Raw genomic sequence first — 20,351 nt, 5'->3', positions numbered from 1 at the left:
AGTGTGAATAAAATCTAAATATGGGATATATATTTAATTATCAGGGTGCAAGGAATTAAGGGGCAAAAGCACCTAGTAGTAATTCAGTTAAAATGAGGTAGCCTGGTGAAGCAAGAGGGAAAATGACTATTTCACTTGATTCTAACACATTTAATTTGTCTTTCAACTACTACACAAAGATAATTATTTCACACAATAGAACATTCTGTTTCAGTCTCTGATTAGGCCTTGCCTTTGGATTTTTTTTCTCCCTAGGGTTAACAAGAATCAGTCATAGCAGTAATTTCCTATGAAAAAGAAATCCTTTCAGGCCCATGTCTGGGTCTGTGGAGCTGATGGATTGCTTCTTTTTTTATAGAGCCAAATCATTTTTGTAGGAATCAGCTTTCAAGTGTATAAATTTCAGTTTAGAAATCATTTCTTGCAATATTTGCTTTCAGTAATTCTTTTTAAAACATTAATTAGCTGAATAAATCCACCAAGGAACACAAAGTGTTTCTGCAAAATAATACGATAATTTGTATTGAAAATGTGATTGAATACTGGGAAGAAATAAAAGAAACCAAAGGATCACAAAGGGAATAAGTCTGTTATAGCCATTCAAAATATGGAATAAAATATACCTTCTTCTGTTTGATCTAATATATCTAATTTTTCATCCCATTTCTATCCCTCTATCCTCTCTCAATTTAGACAGTGTCTCCTCTATTTGTTACAAAGATTTCAGTTGTGACTCACAGTTAGAATAAATGCTGACAGCTTACAGAAAAAACTTTCAATTACTGAGATAAATTTCAACATTAACGAAAAGTAAGCCTTTTCCTGCTAGTATGTTTTTGATCAATATAAGGGTACAAGTCAAGCCTCTTGAGTTTTTTTTTTAAGATTTTATTTATTTATTTATTTATTTATTTATTTATTTATTTATTTATAAGATTTTATTTATTTATTCATGAGACACACAGAGAGAGACAAAGACATAGGCAGAGGGAGAAGCAGGCTCCCCATAGGGAGCCTGATGTGGGACTCAATCCCAGGACCCCGGCACCATGACCTGAGCCAAAGGCTGATGCTCAACCACTGAGCCACCCAGGTGTCCCTAAGATTTTATTTATTTGAGAGGCAGAGAGAAAGAGAGAGAATGAGTAGGAGGAGAGGCAGAGGAGGAGGGAGAACAGACTCCCTACTGAGCAGGAAGCCCAATGCAAGACTCATTTCCAGAACCCCAAGATTATGATCCGAGACGAAAGAAGATGCTTAACCTACTGAGCCACCCTGGTGCCCCATCAGGCCTCTTTCCTATAAGCCAACAGATTTTTATTGCCGTGATATTTATATTTTGATAATTTGTATTTTTATTACACATTCATAAATACAAAAATCCAATCAAATAGACCCATTGAACATGTTAAGATAAATGCCAATACTCTTGATGAGGCTATGAAAAATGGTCATTGCCTTATTGAGGGGAGGTTTAACAACATTTTATACCCAGAATGAAATTTACTCAATTATCAATAAGGGGCACTCTTTGAGTTATTTTATGGTAAAAGATTTTAATAGTGCAAATACATTAGCTATTACATTCCATGATCTGATGCACTGATAATGCACAAAAAGCGTGATCAAGTGGAGAAAGTGCTGGCATTGGAATTCCATGATCTTGGTTTGGATCCTAGTGTGCCATTTGACTACCGCTAAGGTCTTGCTGGAGTAAGCCAGTTTATCTATTTTGGCTCCATTTTTCTTATCTGTTTAGTGGGGATAATAACTCATACTGCATAGGTGTTTTGTGTGTGGATTATGTATCACATTGCACACTATAGGATCTCCATAAATTTTACCACGTGGGAGTTGAGTCTGTGCCTTGGCGCCCCCAAAGAACTCTTCCCAAGTCAAATAAGAACACAGTGGGATTGTGAGTAAACTCCAGTGTTGAAAGTGGATTATCAAAATGGAAATGTAAAGTTTTAAAATGTAGCTTTTGGAGATTTGCCTCTAAGTTTAGCAACAATGACTGATGTGATAGTAATAGTAATGAAGACTGAAAAATTATAGGAACTAGTAATACCCATGTTTAAAATAAATTACTACTGCCTTTGCTTATGAGAAAGAAGAAAGAAGACAGAAAGTCTAACTTTGTTCTATATACATCTACAAGCAAAAGCTGGTAAGGAACATCTTCTGATTTCAACTGATTTCTTCCTAAGTTTCCTCTTGTAGGAAATTATGTTGAAAGTTCTTTTAAAAAAGGAAAGCTCAGTTCTAAGTTTTACATAGAAAACATGTCAATAACTTCTATAAAACTACTAATTCCTCCTCTTTTAGCACTTATTAAGTTGATTTATAATTATTTTCACATGCCTGGCACTTTTATCAGACTATGAATTGTCCTCCATAGATAGGAATGGAAGAAAGAAGGAAAGAAAGGGAGATCCCTTTCCTCATTAATTTAATAAACATGTATAGGGAACCCTTTAGGTGTCAGGTTTTGGGTGTATAAAGTAAGAGCAAAAAATGGCCCTGATTTCAGAGAATCTAGTCTATCAGGACATATTGGTAAATAAAACAGAAAGCAGCTAGTTCAAGTGCTGGCAGATGAAGATGTATATAAGGGTGTTTGGAGACTGGCACTTAAAAAGAATTTCCCTGAGAGGCAAAATCTAAGATAACTGGGACGCCTGGGTGGCTCAGTGGTTGTGTCTGTCTTTGGCTCAGGGCGTGATCCTGTGGTCCTAGGATTGAGTCCTGCATTGGGCTCCCTGCATGGAGTTTGCTAGGTCTCTGCCTCTCTCATGAATAAATAAATAAAATCTTCAAAAAAAAAAAAAAACACAAAACCCTGAGATGATAATAAGTGAGCTAAAATAAAATTGGGGAGTTACAATCCAGCCAAAGTAAAAAGCAGTCTAAAAGTACAGAAGCAAGAAACAGGATGATAAGGTCTATCTAGGTCAAGCTATGGAGTCTGAATTTATTTTAGAATTTCAAAGAAGCTAGAAGCTAGAAGGAATTTGAGTTAGAGAGTTACATGATTGAAATTGAATTGTCTAAAAATTAGTCTGCCAGCAGAGTGAATAATAGACTGAGGGGGTGTGTGAATTGGGGAAAGATGAGAGAAGGTAAAGGGGCTAGGTTAGGATGATGCAGTGATAGGAGTACACAATGAAATAAAGAGATGGTAGTAAAAATAGAGAATGGTGTACAGATTTGAGAGTAATTAAGGAGGTAAAAAAATATGGGATGATTGGGATGATTGATGAGTGATTTAAAGGAGTGGAAGATGACTAGTAAGATTTTTTGCTTGAACAGAGTGTCATGGTGCCAGTAATCAAGGAAAAATATCATAAAGGGGTTTTAGGGAGAGGACAGTGAGTCGAATTTGGGATATTTTGCCATACTGGATCAAATTGAGGTTGAGATGCTCATAGGATACCCAAGAGATGCATAGCAGGCAGTTGAATATGTAAGTCTATAGTTGCACCATTCAGTAGCAATATAATGCAAACATGTATATTATTTAAGGGTTTTTTAAAAGATTTTATTTATTTATTCATGAGAGACACACAGAGAGAGAGAGAGAGAGAGAGAGGCAGAGACACAGGCAGAGGGAGAAGCAGGCTCCATGCAGGGAACCTGACATGGGACTCCATCCTGGGTCTCCAGGATCACACCCTGGGCCGAAGGCAGGCACTAAACCACTGAGCCACCCAGGGATCCCCTATTTAAGGTTTTTTAGTATTTCATTAGGGATATTTATGTCTAGGTTTTTGTGTGGGTATGTTTTCATTCCTCTGGGATAAATGCCCAGGAGTGTAATTTCTGTATATCTTGTTTTTAAGACACTGCCAAACTGTTTTTCAGAGTGGTTGTACCATTTTGCCTTGCCATGGGCAACGTATAAGAGTTTCAATTAATCAGCATTATTGTCTACACTTGGTTTGGTCATTTTTTAAAAAGTCATTCTGGTATGTGTGTAGTGATATCTTATTACAAATTTATTTTGCATTTCCTTAATGACTAATGGTGTTGAACATCTTCTTGCATGCTTCTTTGCCATCACGCAACTATTTGACAAAATGTTCACATTTTTGCATATTTTGGGGATGGGATGTTGTTTTTATTCTTGAGTTTTGAGAGTATTTGTGAATTCTAGATGCAAATCCTTTGTTATATATGTGATTTGCAAATATTTTTGTTCCAGTTAGTAGCTTTTCATTGTCCTAGTAGTATGTTTCAGAGAGTTGAAGTCTTACATTTTGATGAGGTCCATTAATTTACTTTTGTGTATTGCGCTTTTGGTGTAATATCTAATACCTCCTTACCTAATCTTAGGTCATGAAGGTTGTCTCCTGTGTTTCTTCTCATTTTTATGGTTTTATGTTTTATATTTAGATATATGACCTCTTTTGAGCTAATTTTTGAGGTTTAGATTGAGTTTCATTTTTCTGTGTTGGCACGTTCAATGGCTTCAGAACATTGCTTTGAAAATATTCTTTCTCTCCGAATTTCCTTTGTGCCATTATAAAAAAAATCAGTTAGATATATTTGATGTTGTTCTCTTACTGGACTCTATATTTTCTATTGAAAATGTCTGTCTCTTCACCAATACCACACTACCTTGATAACTGTAGCATGATAGTAAGTCTTAAAATTGGATTGTGTGACTCTTTCAGCTATATTCTTAAAACAATAATTTAGGGGGCACCTAGGTGGCTCAGTCGATTTAGTATCTGCCTTTGGCTCAGGTGATGATCCCAGGGTCCTGGGATTGAGTCCTGCTTGGGGGGCTCCTTGCTCAGCGAGGAGTCTGCTTCTCTTTTTCCACCCTGCCTGTGCTCTCTCTCACTATCTCTGCCGCTATCTCTATCTCTCTCTCAAATAAATAAATGTAATCTTAAAAAACCCACAATTATTTAGATTTTCCTCAGTACTAGTTATAATTGTCTTTTCATATCTACAAAAAGTCCTAATGGGATGGATATTGACTAGAATTCTGTTAAACATATACATCAATTAAGGAAGAACATATAAATTGATGTCTTATATATAATAAATCTTCTAATCCATAAGCAAAATATATATCTTATTTGTTTTGGCCTTGGGTTTTTTTTTTTTTTTTTGTAGCATTTGTAGTGCTCGCTTTGGCAGAACGTATACTAAAATTGTAGCATTTGTAGTTTTAAGCATACAGATTCTAAATATGCTTTATTAGACTTATGCATAAATGTTTTATGGAGCTACCATGAATGATATTGTTTTAAAATTTTTAATTTTTAATTATCCATTCCTGATACATAGAAATGACTGACTTATTTAATTTAATAATTTATTTTAATATAATTGTAGACACACATGCAACGGCAGGAAATAATACAGAGAGATTATGTATCCTTACCTAATTTCACTGTGTACACATCTATCACCTATTTGTCCATTCACCAATTGATAAACTTGGGGATGAGTTATACTTCTTTAGCATGGTGAATAATACTGCTGATTACCATTTGTTTATAAGTTTTATGGGAACATGTTTTTATTTTTCCTAGATATATACACCTAGGATTAAAATCTCTGGGTCATATGGTTACTATATATTTAACTTTTGAAAAACTGACAGTTTTCCACAGATGGCTAAAACATTTTATCTTCCCATCAACAAAGAACAAGAGTTCTAATTTTTTCATATCTTTGCCAACAATTGTTATTTTCTGCTTTTTTTTTTTTTAATTTTATTTATTTATGATAGTCACAGAGAGAGAGAGAGAGGCGCAGAGACACAGGCAGAGGGAGAAGCAGGCTCCATGCACCGGGAGCCCGATGTGGGATTCGATCCCGGGTCTCCAGGATCGCGCCCTGGGCCAAAGGCAGGCGCCAAACCGCTGCGCCACCCAGGGATCCCGATATTTTCTGCTTTTTTGATTCTAGTCATCCATCCTAGTGGATGTGAAGTGGTATCTTATTGTGGCTCTGATTTAAATTTCCCTGATGACTAATGATGTTGAGGTTTTTTTTGTTTTGTATTTGTTGCCAGTTGTATGTATTCTTTGAAGAAATCTCATCCAAGTCCTTTGCCTATTTTTAAAACGATGTTATTCTTTTATTTGAGAGAGAAAGAGTGCATGAGTGGGGGGAGGGCAAAGGGAGATGGAGAAGCAGACTCATGCTGGGTAAGGAGCCCAGTGTGGGGCTCAATCCCAGGACCCTGAGATCATGAGCTGAGCTGAATGCAGATGCTTAACCGACTGAGCCACATAGGCACCCAAGTCTATTTTTTAATTATCTTTTTGTTGTTGAGTTGTAACATATTTATGCTTTTGGTGTTAAATCTAAGAATTTAGATTCACTGCTAAATCTCAAGTCATAAAGATTTACTCTTATATTTTCTTGTAAAAGAGACTCATGCTTCAGTGGCCTATTTTGACTTAATTTTTGCTTATGGAGTGAGATTCAAGTCCAATTTCATTCTTTTCCATGTAGTTAGACAATTATCCCCAGCACAATTTGTTGACAAGACTATTTTCTCCCTGTTGAATGGTCTTGGAACTCTTGTCAAAAATCAATTGGCCATAGATTTTGGGTTTATTCTGGACTCTCAGTTTTATTCCATTGGTTTATACGTTTACCTTATGCCAGTACCACAATGTTTTGATAACTGTAACTTTGTAGTAAGTTTTGAAATAAGGAAGTTTGTCTTGCAACTTTGCATTTCTTTTTCACTACTATTATGGTTGGTTGGGGCCCCTTATATTTCTATATGAATCTGAGGATCAGCTTTTCCATTTCTTTTTTTTTTTTTAAAGTTATTGGGATTTTAAAAGATTACACCAAAAATATTTAAATGATTTATTTATTTATTTATTCATGACAGACACACAGAGAGAGGCAGAGACATAGGCAGAGGGAGAAGCAGGCTCCTAGCAGGGAGCCCAATGTAGGACTTGATCCTGGATCCCAGGATCATGCCCTGAGCCAAAGGCAGATGCTCAACCACTGAGCCACCCAGGCATCCCGATTACACCAAATCTGTAGATCAATTTGAGGTGTATTGCTGTATCAAAAATATTAAGTCTTCCAATCTATGAACACAGATGTCTTCCATATATTTTTTAAATTAATTCAATAATATTTTGTTGGTTTAGTATACAAGACTTGTGCTCCTCTTCCATTCTCTTGATAAAATTTCTTCCTAAGTATTATATTTATTTTCATGATACTGTGAATGGAGTTGTTTTCATAATTCCATTTTTGGATTGCTCATGGCTAGTGTACAGAGATACAACTGATTTGTGTATCTTGAATCCTGAAACTTTACTGACATCATTTATGAGCTCCAATGGTTATTTGGTAATTTTTTTTTAATTCCCAGGATAGGGGTATCTGAGTGGCTCAGTCAACTGGGCATTGGATTCTTTGTTTCAGCTCTGGTCATGATTTTATGGGTCCTGGGATTTAGTGCCATGTTGAGTTCCATGTTCAGTGGGGAGTCTGCTTAAGGATTTTCTTCCTCTGCCTCTTCCCCTCACTCACTCTCTCCCAAATAAATAAATCTTTAAAAAAAAAATCCCAGATGGTTAACATACAATTTTATGTCAGTTTCTGGTGTACCATATAGTGATTCAACAATGCTATACATTACTCGGTGCTCATCATTCATAAATGTACTCTTAACCCCCTTCACCTATTTCACTCATTTCCAACCCACCTCCCCTCTGGGAATCATCTGTTTTGTAGATTTTTAAACTGATTGTCTGTATGTAAAATCATGTTATCTTTGAATAAAAATAGACACTTTTTAAAATTGCCAAATGGTGCTGGCTAAAACCTTTCATACGATGTTTACAGAAGTAGTGAGAATGGATATCCTTTTCTTGTTCCTGATATTAGGGAGAAAACATACAGTGTTTCACCATCAGGTATAATGATAGTTGTGTAATTTTTTTTTGTAGATGAACTTTATAAGGTTGAAGAATTTCCTTTTAATTTCTATTTGTGTTTTTTATTATGAAAAGAATTTTGCCAAATGCTTTTACTACATCTATTGAGATGTTCAGGTGCTTTTATTCCTTCATTCTATTAATATGGTGTGTTTTATAAATTGATTTTCACATGTTAAACCAACTTTATATTCCTGAGCTTAATCCTACTTCTCCTGGTGTGTAATCCTTTTAATGTGCTACTGGATTCAGTTTGTTAGTATTTTGTTGAGAATTTTTGGATCCATATGCATAAAGGATATTGATCTGTAGTTTTCTTATGATGTCTTTGTCTGGTTTGGGGGTCAGAGTACTACAGTCTTCATATAATAAATCAGCTAGGCTTTTCCTCCTCTATGTTATTGTGGATGAGTTTAAGAAGGATTGGTATTAAGTCTTTGAATGTTTGATAAAGTTTCCCAGTAAAACCTTCTGTTGTTCCTGGCCTTTCCCTTGGTGGAAATTTTTGATTAATGATTTAATCTCTTTGCTCATAATAGGTGTGTTTATATTTTCTATTTGTTCTGGTCTCTGTTGATAGTTTGTATGTTTTTAAGAATTTATTCATTCATCCAGATTATCTTATTTATTAGCATATAATCATTCATAGTATTTAATTTCAATCCTTTTTATTCTGTAAGGTCAGTGGTAATGTCCTCACTTTCCATTTCTAATTTTAATTTGAGTCTTCTCTCTTTTTATTAGTCAGTCTAGCTGAAGGTTTGTCAATTTTGCTAAGGTACTTATAGAGCAACTTTTTCATTGCTTTTCTATGTTATTTTTCTGTTCTCTATTTTTTCATGAAGGAAATGGATCTGTAGTGTTCTTTCTTTATAGTCTCTTTGATTCTCATATCGGATAGTTCTGGCTCACTAAATTAGTTAGGAAAGAGAGGCAGCCCAAGAAACAGACTCTTAACCATAGAAAACAAACTGATGGTTACCAGAGGGGTGGATGGGGGGATAGTAGAAATAGGTGTTGGGGATTAAGGAGGGCACTTGTGATGAGCACTGGGTGTTATATGGAAGTGTTGAATCACTCTATTGTCACCTGAAAGATACACTGTGTGTTAACTAACTAGAATTTAAATAAAAACTTAAAAAATTTTAAGGTATCTCTACACCCAGTTGTAGGGCTCAAACTCACAACCCCTAGACCAAGAGTTGTAGGCTCCACTGACTGAGCCAGCCATGTACTCCTTAAATAAAAACTTTAAAAAAATCAGTTAGGAAATGCTACCCCTTCTGTTTCCAATAACAGTCTGTAATGTGGGCAGTTGTTTACCCTGTAGGTCATTTCTCAAAGCCTAATATTCTGCTAATGGTCAGATCCATGCATGTGCAGCTCCAGATAAAGTCTAGGAGTTCATGCACAAATCTATTAGGTTCCTTTCTTGAACTCCTTCCCATTCTCCAGCTCTGCAACACATCCAGTTTCTAGAGTCTACCTTTCTTGGTCCCTTTACTAGAACACTGGGTTTTAGTTACATGCATTGCTGCATATTTCCACACCTTTCTTGCCCTCATGGCCAAGGGAGAGAATGGGAAAAAAAATACCAGAGCATTTCTCCTACTCTTTTACCAGTGAAGATTCTCTTTTTATTTCCTTGGATGAGGAGTTAAGATCTTCCCTTGAAACTCTGTTGGGCTCCAATGTGCAGTTCTTTTTTTTTTTTTTTTTTTTTTAAGTTTTATTTATGACATAGGGCTCGAATTCACTATCCAGAGATAAAGAGTCACTGGGTTCTTCCAACTGAGCCAGCCAGATGCCCCATCCCCGAGTGTGAAACTCTGGGGTTTCTGGATACATATCCAAGACAGGAGACATCAGAAGAAAAAAGAAATAGAAAACTCAAATACAATTCAGTGGTACTCTCATCTAGATAGTTCAGTGGTACTATCATCTAGAATGGAACTGGACTCCTCATTTATTCTGATTATTTTGTTTCTGTTAATTCTTTAGGGTGGTGATGATGAAGAGGATGGCAGGTTAAGGAGAAGCAAATATGGGAAGGGAAAATAAAGAACATTTGCCTCCTTTTCCTCTTACTCTCAATACCACTGATTTTTATTCTACATTAATAGAAGCTCTTGCAGGGACATCTGGGTGGCTCAGTCCGTTAAAACGTCTTGGTTTCAGCTCAGGTCTTGATCTCGGTGTGGTGAGATCGGGCCCCATATCAGGCTCTGCACTTACAGTGGAGTCTGCTTGAGATTCTCTCCCTCTGCCCTCCACTTGTATGTTCTCTTTCTAAAATAAATAAATAAATCTTAAAAAAAAAAAAGTCCTTCAAAGCAAGCATGGAAATAAAACAACCAAATTTATTTTAGAAATATCTTTTCCTTATCAGAAAGGGAGACAGAACATGAAGACTCCTAACTCTGGGAAACGAACGAGGGGTGGTGGAAGGGGAGGTGGGCGAGCCTGATGCAGGACTCGATTCCAGTACCCCAGGATCATGACCTGAGCTGAAGGCAGATGCTCAATCACTAAGCCACTCAGGTGCCCTGATTTTGTACTATTTACTTTGTTTTGCTTAATATAGTACTTAAAATAGTGGTGAAATTTGTTAACTTTTAACAATTGTTAAAAGTATGGTTTAGTGGAATTTAGTACATTCACAATTTTGCAAGCCATTCCAAATGATAACCAATTTTAATAATAAACTTTCTCTACTCAATAATTTTATCAGATTAAATTTTTAAAGATTTGTAGATCAAATTTTTCTTTTGTACAGATTAAATCATTATTAGCTTAACTTTGTTTATTATCATTACCATCTAAAGTATAATAGTATAAAACTAACTAAAGTTAGTTTGTGGGATCCCTGGGTGGCGCAGCGGTTTGGTGCCTGCCTTTGGCCCAGGGCGCGATCCTGGAGACCCGGGATCGAATCCCACGTCGGGCTCCCAGTGTATGGAGCCTGCTTCTCCCTCTGCCTATGTCTCTGCTTCTCTCTCTCTCTCTCTCTCTCTCTGTGTGACTATCATAAATAAATAAAGAATTTAAAAAAAAAAAAAAAGATAGTTTGTGATTATTTCTTAACTAATCCTTGAAAAATTGTGAGCAATTCCCTCCAGATTTTTTTTGTTTTTTTATTTCTGGTATCTGGATTATTACAATATTACATTAATTCTTTACTATACTTGTGACTATTGAATGCAGAGACTACTACAGTGGCCGTGTTGTTAATGAAACAGACACCAGATACTAGGGCTAACACAGTACAATTAAAATATGTTTGAAGTCAACTTGACAGACCAAAACTCTAAGCAAAAATGATGGCTTCAAAGCATCTTGCTTTAGTTTCAGCACCATCTTGGAAGGATATTATGAGTCTTGGGGCTTATTTCCTATGAAAACTCTGGCATTTTATAGCTTTGGAGTCTATCTGCAAACTCTGATAACTCTGGAGAATTTATAGTAGTTGGGATAAAGATAACAGAAAGGCTACCAAGTACTGAGTCTTAGCTTTTATTATTTTGTAGATTATTGCATGCATAATGTCAGATTTTAATCTATGTGAAACAATAATGTACATATTTATTTTAATGTAAAAAATAATTTATGATGTATGTTTTTGTTGTAGTGAATCTTCTCAGGAATCCTGAAGTATGGTCTTTTTTTTTTTTTTTAAGATTTTATTTATTTATTTATTTATTTATTTATTTATTTATTTATTTATTCATGAGAGACAAAGAGACATAGGCAGAAGGAGAAGCAGGCTCCCCGCAGGGAGCCTTATGTGGGGACTCGATCCCCGGACTAGGATCACGCCCTGAGCCGAAGACAGACGCTTAACCACTGAACCACCCAAACACTGGATTTCACAACAAACTTATCAAGATTTAAGTATAGTCTTATGTCACAACCCAAACACTGGATTTCAAGCCTTAATCCTAAGACAAAAAGAACAACATGATCTAATGATTTTGATATTTAATACTTATGTCTTAGTTAGCAATAAAAACTGAGAACCAATGTCCAGTTAATTCATTCAACAAATAATTCTGACCACATTTTGGTAGGATATCTGCTTAAAATAAGTTGAACAGGAGAGTGAATGAGACAGCATTCAAGATCCATGTTGTTATAGGCTCATATTCTGAAGGGAGGAGGACAGACAGTATATTAAAGCTATCATATAATTTTAGGTAATAATAAATGCTATGAGAGACGTAAAACAATCATTTGATAATAGTGACTGGAGAGGAGATTCATGTTAGATAAGACGTTTAGTAATGACATTTCTTGATATAGAGCTGAAACCTGATGAGAACGCTGGGCAGAGGGAAAGCAATTTCAAAAGCTTTGAATTGGGAAGGAGTTTGGTGAATGTGAAGAATGCAAAGAAGGCCAGCCTGTGTGGCTGGATCATAGACAGAAATAGAGTGAGATGTGCTGAGGTTGGAGAAATAGATGGGGATAGATTATAAGGGATCATTTAGGTGAGAAAAAGAAGTTTGTGAACGGTTCTAAATGCAAAGGAAAGCCACTGGTGAGTTTTAAGGGACTTAACATGATCTGTTTTACATTATAGAAGGATTACTTGGATTGCTGTGTGGAGAATAGATTTTAAGTGTTCTTGAGAAAAAAAGAAGAATATTGCTATCAGCAAAGCTGACAATGACATGGGCACAGGTGGTAGCAGAGCTGGAGAGAAGAGGAGAGATAAAGAGGGTCTTTTTAAGGGGGTAGAGATGGCCAGATGAGGAAGTATGTGTACAGGTGATGTAAGAGGGATGAGGGATAGAAGGAAGTCAAGGATGTCTTCCAGGAATTTTGCTTGAACAAATGGTTGGAAGGGATGGCCATTATTAGTTAGGGAAGACACGGAGAGAAACAAGTTTAGGAGCTCAGAGGGAGAGCTCAGAGTTAGAGATTCAAAATAGGGCATCAAAAGCAGCACAACACACAGAAAGAGAGTCATGGGACTGGATGGCATCTCAGCAGAGAGTCTAGATAAAAAAGTGAAGGAGGCCCAGTCTGAGCCAGCAAAAGAGGCTGAAAGAGAGTCCATTTCCATGGAGAAAAACATGGACAATGTTTTTCAATGTTGTGACAGGGAATTGAAGAAAATAAGGCGTTTGGGGAAGGAAGGAAATTGCTGCAAGGTCAAGTCAGACGAGGACAGAGAAATGACCATTAGTTTCACATCATAGACATTATTCTTACTTGACAAGTACAATTTCAGTGGTTGGAAAGGAGATAAACTTGACTGGGGTGGGTTGAGGATACAAGTGAGATGATAAAAAGAAGTCAGTAAGTCTGACTGGTCATCTCTCGATAAGTTTGTTGTGAAGGGGTCAGAAAAATGAGGTAATAATATAAGTTCAAAGGAGGGTTTTTTTTTTTTCTAATGGTTTGTGTGCTTGGTGGAATTATCTAGTAGACAGAAAGAGTCTAATGGTTTGTGGGGAATCACAGGGTAATTGCAGGCTTGAATTTCTTGAACATGGGAAGGGGGCATGAAATTCAGAAAGTAAGGGGAGGGGTTGGCATTTTTAGGCACTAGGGGACTTTTTTTTTCCATTGTAATAAGAGGAAGGCAGAGAATGTGACTGTTGATGTAGATAAGTTAATAAACTTGGTGGTGGGAAGTTGAGGGAGTTCCCATCTGATTGCTGCTCTTTTCTCAGAAAAGAATGAGGTGAGTTCATGAGCTGTGGAGGGGAGGGGGCCTTGGGGAGAAAGAAGATCTGAATTTTGTCTCCAATGGGAAATGCAGTAGGATTCCTGAGCACTGGTGAGTGCTCTTCATAAATTTAGAGAAAGATCGATCTACATGATTGTTGATTTTCTCCAGGAACATCCAGCTTCTGCAGCAGAGGTGCAAAGAAGTGGACAATTGAGTTTAACCACTGTTTGCATGTAATTAAATGGAAAAGAGGGAGAGAGAGGAAAAAGAGTTAAAGGCAGGTTGATGGTGATAATCATCCATGGAATCTAGACTGGCAGAGGTAAGAATTGAGGATGTGAGATGATGGGAATGGAAAACCCTTTGCTTTTCTCTACTCAGTTGAATAATTACTGGCACTGGAAGTGGGAAAGGGAGGAGCAGGGAAAGGATGCATGCCTAAAAGGTGGGAACTTGACATTGAGACATTTTTACTGTGTATATTTGTTAGTGATGTCAAGGTCCAGAGTTATGGCATTGGACATGATAAATGGAGTTAGAGGAAAAGATTGGCGAGAAGATCTAAGAACTGAGAAGGCAAGGGATGAAGAAAGACAGTGCTTTCCATAAAATGCTCCCCAGGGAAAAAATACTCTGGGCAGTTCTGTCCAAAACTGAAACTGTCACTCTGGCCACATAACAGAATTATCTCTTCGTCATTTCTCCCAGTGACTCTCATCACTGATATCAGGGCCTGGGGCTTTAGCGGTGGCTTGATACGGTGCTATTTGAATCACGTTCCACACTGCAGTGTTCAGAGCATGTTGCTTCCTCGTACCCACTCCTTCAAGATAGCATTCCCAGTGGAAAGTTCACAAGGTATAGCCCTCAAGAGATAATTTTAAAATTTCAAACCCTGAAGATCACAAGATGTACTGTATAAAAATAAAGAATTGGGTGTTGATCTCCAGTTTTTCTTCAGGGTAATTATTTGAGTATTTAACTAAACACATTCTCATTTGAGTAACTACCAGGTATTTATCAGGGCACAACTTCATAGCACTGGAAAAAAGTTTTGTCAAAATTACAGTATGAGAAGGTCAAAGTTATTTGACATTTTTGAAAGCTCTTGAGATTCTTTTTTCTGCATCCCCATATAATGTAGAAAAATAAAACGATATTCAAATCTGGGCAATTAGAGTATTAGAATCTGGGGAATTACAGTGGATTTAGTAGTAGTGGTTGGAAAAATATAAATTAGGATTAGAATGTTCCTCTGTTTACCAGTAAGAGTTAATACATTCTTTTACGGTGCTTTATCCCAACAGGAAGGATTGCAGGCGTGAATAAAACTGATTTGTGTATTCCTTCACTCAACAATGTTTATTGCAGGCCTACTGTGGGCTAGGAATTAGCAAAGCTAAAGTCCCAGCTCTGAGGCTGTACATTTTGGTGGGAGGGGGCAGACAATACAAAATATGTATTCAGTATATTAAAGTGGGTGATTGCTATGAGAAAAGGAAGGAGGGTAAGGAGAAAGGATATGAGGTAGGAAGAGGGTGGTGTCTTTTTTCTAGGGTCTTCTGGATAAACCTCTAGAGAGGTGACATGACATTTGAGATGTGACATGAAAGAAGTGAGAGAGAATACAAGCTCTAGATGGGACCTCAGAAATTAGCATTTTCATGTCCAAATCTATCAGCTTCTGCCTGGGTTTCTTGCGAATGTTTCTTGGAACATGTCGTGATGTACCACCCACCACTTTGCAGCTTGGTTCCCAGGACTCTGCCTGGCTTTTACCTGTCCTGTGGCAACTCTAAATCCTGTAGGGAATCAATCCTGACTCTCTGTTCCACAAGTGAAATTGGATTCTCCCCACTTTGCTCCTTTTTCAGACCCCAAGGAGTTCTATTATGACACCTATAAAATGCTATTATTTTTTATGTTCCCTAACGGTAGGCAGCAAGGTCCTTGAGAGTAGGAGTTGTGTGCTATTCATCTTTATATCCTTAGTGCCCATCACAGGGTCTGATGTGTTACAGATGCCACAATTTTGTGTTGAAAGAATTGATATTTAGATAATAAAAAGGAATGTGCTATCAAGCCATGAAAAGACTTGGAGGAACCTTAAAAGTATATTGCTTAGTGGAAGAAGTCACTTTGAAAAGGCTACATACCACATGATTCCAACTGTACAACATTTTGGAAAAGACCAACTGTAGAGACAGTGAAACCATCAGTGGTTGCTGGGGGATGAGAATAGGGGACCCAGGGGAGGAAGGAATGAGTAGGTGAAGCACAGGAAACTTCTACTGTGGTGACACTATTCTGTATGGCATTGTAATGATGGATACATGTTATTATTCACTTGTTAAAACCTGCAGAACTGCACAACATCAAGAGAAAACTCCTATGTAAATTATGGACTATAGAAAATAACAGTGATAGTAATGTACTAGTATTGGCTCATCAGTTTTAACAAATCAACCCCATTAATGCAAGATGTTAAAAGTAAAGGAGGTTGTGTGTGTGGAGGGGGGTTTGGAGGATGGAGAATTGCTCTAAAGAATGTTGTGTATTATCTACCCAATTATTCTATAAATCTACAACTGTACCTTAAAAAGTCTATACATTTTAAAAAATAAAATTAGTCAGTAAAAGTAAGGATTGATATAGGATAGCAGATTGATTACTTCCTAAGGATTGCTTTTCAAAAAGGAAGGCTTGAACCTGTGTTAAGTATAATGGTGTGAAATACTTGATGTAATTCACAACAGCTTCCTTCCTTTCTGACTCCTTTCCTGTCCCATGTATAATGGAAGGCACCAGATAGGCAGAGTGTCAGTGTGCTAGAGAGAGAACACGACATTCAGACACACATGGGTTCAAGACCTACCTAGCTGGGAGATCTTGCTGAGCTTCTATGTCCCCCATTGCATGAATATCATAGCACTGGTCTCAGAAAGTGTGATGAGGATTAAATGAGACACATTATTACATGGTAGCACAGAAACTGGTGTCAAGAGTATGACCGCAACATGCTTGCTTGCTTTATTTGCTCTTTCAAGAGAATCTAAAAATAAAGTAAAAGTCTGAATAAGTGATGAGAAAATTTAAAAAGAACACAAAAGACTGATCTCATGTTGGTGTAGCATCGAATTCAAGCTTTAACTTTAAAACTGAGGACTTGCCCAAATCTCCATTAGGTTCTGTTAGTTTTTTTCTTTTTTTTAAATTGTATTGCTTTATTTAGAGAGAGAGAGAGAGAGAGAGAGAGAATAAGTGGTGGGGATGGGCAGAGGGAGAGAGAGAAGCAGATTCCCTGCTGAGGGAGCCTGACACAGGACTTGATCCCAGGAACCCCAGGATCAGGACCTGAGCCAAATGCAGACGGCTAACCAACTGAGCCACCCAGGTGCTCCTATTAGATCCTTTTGAACAGGTACCTATGCTGCTTCTTTGACACATTTTTAGCTTTTTTAAAAACAACTTCTAGGGATGCATGGGTGGCTCAGTGGTTGAACGTCTGTCTTTGGCTCAGGGTGTGATCCCGAGATTCTGGCCATCGAGTCCCACATTAGGCTCCTGCGGGAAGCCTGCTTCTCCCTCTGCCTATGTCTCTGCCTCCCTCTCTGTGTCTTTCATGAATAAATTTAAAAAATCATAATAAAAATAAAGCAACTTCTATATAATGACAGGTGAAGTGACTTTTCTCATGTTGGATTTTCTCAGGTAACAGGTAATGTCATATGTCAGAAGCAAGAAGATGAGAAGTAGAATTAGCCAGTTAAGAAATATGGGAAAAGTTTGGAAGTGCCTTGATAGGAAACATGGCATTGTTAACAATGTATTATGCTTTATAATTATTTTGCTATGTGTCTCAGTTTCCTTACAGAGGGCAAATTACCACACCATATATTGGTTATCTTTGCATTTGTTTCTTCCATCAAGAGGCAGTATAATATTGAGTAGTAGGTGTTCAATAAAGATTTATTGAATTGAGAATATATACAGCTCTTCATGAAAAATCAGTCCTTTTTTTTCTTTTTTTTTTTTTAAGTAGGCTCCACACCCAGCTTGGAGTCCAGTGTGGGACTCCCAACTCACAACTGTAAGATCAAGACATGAGTCAAGATCAAGAGTCGGATTCTCAACCAACTGAACCACCCAACCCCCCTGAAAAAGCAATCCTTTTTATAAGAAAAAAAAGGAAGCTTATCTATTATACTCTTATTTATCTGTATATCAGAGAATGGTCTGCAGGGCATATGTAACACACACACACACACACACACACACACACAAACACAGATGTACTCCACATGTGTGAAAACAAAACATTAATCTGGGAACATACTTTCCATGTTTCTTTTTCTCAACTTCTTAGTTTGGGCAGCTCTGCCAAACATCTGTAGGTTTAAAAGCAGTTGAAAGCAGGCTACAGAGAAAAGAAATCCACTTAAGATCTCTCAGCTGGACTCTCATCACGCTGTACAAGGTTCAAATGTGATTTGGACACCAACACACCAAGCTGAGCTTTGTGTGAGGAACTAAATGTCAGACTGAAATGGGAGACTGAAGGAGGTCATTCTCCTTTTGTTGAGCTTCTCCTTCTTGTCGAACCACTGTGCTGCACGTTGTCGTTCTTGTTTGTCACTGATAGCCTATCACAAAGCCCCTTCTGTTAGGATGCCGTACCTGAGCCTTCCACTGGCCAGCAGAGCATAAACACCAAGGTGGAGCCACCTTCCCCAAACTTCCCACACAATAGCTACTGCTGTCACAGCAGGACAATTGAGTGGATCTTATGGTAGGATATTTTTTTCCATCATATGCATGACAGAAAGTCTAATGGACCTTGTTCATTTCTTGAGTAGCTTTTAAGTCCCTAGAAAATGGCCTGTTATCAGTTCTATCAGTGTTTCCAAGATGTCTACCTGGAGGGTAGGGAGCCCTGACAGTAGCTGTATTTTCACTCCGCCAATCAGCAAGGAGAAGACAGTCATTAGCTGAAAAGTTAGAGAGGAAGACTTTGTACCCCAGAAGGGACAGCTAAATACGGATGGCATTTTGTGGTAAAGAAAATTCAATGCCTTTAAAAATGGAAAGATTAAATGGACTATATTATTTTGTGCAAGGATTAACCATCACCCTGACAAAGAATTTGGATCCCTGCCCTTAATAATAAAAATGTTAAAAACCTGATATGACTTTATAGTCAATCTTGGGATATATTATTCTCTACATGTAGTGCTAATTACACCCTGGTATTGTCCTGGTAGCAAATATAAGAAAAATGGAGATGAGTAGTAAATAACATCAGAGAGACTCTATTTTTAAAATTACCACTCAGAATGTCTCTGTCGTTTTCTAAGATTTAAATGTTGATGTAAATGGGAAAAAGACTTTTTGACATGCAGAAGGAAAACCTGTATCTGATACTGCTATTGCCATTCATCTAGTAGAATTTCCTCTAGAGTTTAAACTATTTTTGGCTTCTAGTAATATGCTGGCTCCTTGAAGTATTTTCTGAAATTCCTAACTGCTCCCCCTCCCCCAGGTGGTAAACACTACCTTGTTTTCCTTATTAAGTAAAAGGGCTTAGGCTTTCCCGTTGAAGTTGTTATTGGACTAAATTTTCAGTTCCCAGATACAATTGTGCAAATTAATTTCTATGGCTCTGGGCAATTATTCTTGGTCAGCCTGTCGTGCCCTGTTGCCTTGAGGGGGATGCACTTAAGATGGATGGGATCACAGAGTGCAGGGCATTGGAGTAGTGTGCGTCTGACCAAGGAATCACCTGTGTTGAAGGTATCCTCTCATTCCCCTATATAGGTTGCTAACCACTTAGACATTCCTTGTTTCTCATGTTACAGCCCCTGTCAAACTGGGTGACGTTCTCCATCACTTTCCTTTATGCTTTGTAATGTGCAATTGCTTCTGGTACTTTAAACTGCATGAGCGTGAAAATCTATGAAGCTCTTTGTGGCCTATCTTCCTAAATGCTTTGTGCAGCATTTCTTCTCTGGCTTCACAGGGATCTAGCCAGGCACAGAGTGCAGGGTGCTTCACTCCACCACCCACAGACCACTGCCCTCATAATCTCCATCCCTCCCCCCCCGCCTTTTAAGTTGAAGTATAGTTCCCAGACGATGTTGCATTAGTTTCAGGTGTACCACATAGGGATTGATTCAACAAGTCTTATCTCCCCTCTGTCACCATACAACGCTGTACAACAATACCGTTGACTACATTCTCTGCACTCATAACCTTCTCTTATGCTTCATCCTCTCATGGGAAATCTTAAAGTCTTGGGAGAAAGTCTATTCTATTTTGCCTTGGAGGGATCTTACATTGTCTCAAGGGATTTGATTTTAGGCAATCAAAGCAGTAAGATGGATTAATAACTATTTTATCATCACGACCCAATATCTCCTTAGAAACAGAAGGGAATTGAGAGCACACCATTTGCCTGGACGGAGAAAGGGAACAGCGGAAAAAAGTAAGTGGGGCTAAAAGTCATTTACAGCTCAAAAATATTTTTTCTGCCATAAGTGCTTCATTGCTTTTATTCAGAATAATGCTCAGCCATGTAATGTATAATGCATATAATGTTCACGGTGCAATTTTATCTGTTTTCTCACGAAATCTGGGAATTCAAAAGGGCAAACTCATGTATGCCTATCAGACTTTATTCTTCTTGATGTCAGGGAGAACTTTAATCATTCTATCATATTGATGGACACATGGAAAATGCT

General features: G+C 37.5%; 1 long non-coding RNA gene across 3 annotated transcripts in view; it reads left to right on the top strand.

The window, feature by feature from the left end:
* Nucleotides 1-20,351, top strand: part of LOC144304362 (uncharacterized) — a 170,710-nt gene that overhangs the window by 123,838 nt on the left and 26,521 nt on the right. For 2 of the 3 annotated variants that reach the window (XR_013371260.1, XR_013371259.1), the window contains exon 1: nucleotides 17,665-20,095. The exons of the other annotated variant lie outside the window; for it this stretch is intronic. This is a non-coding gene — a long non-coding RNA (uncharacterized LOC144304362). Of the gene's footprint in view, nucleotides 1-17,664; nucleotides 20,096-20,351 lie in introns of those variants that run through there. 3 annotated transcript variants of the gene reach the window in all.

Source organism: Canis aureus, chromosome 33 (genome assembly GCF_053574225.1).
Source record: "Canis aureus isolate CA01 chromosome 33, VMU_Caureus_v.1.0, whole genome shotgun sequence".
Lineage (NCBI taxonomy): Eukaryota > Metazoa > Chordata > Mammalia > Carnivora > Canidae > Canis > Canis aureus.
The sequence above is the reverse complement of the archived record's forward strand: the minus strand, read 5'-3'. Positions and strand labels throughout refer to the sequence as shown.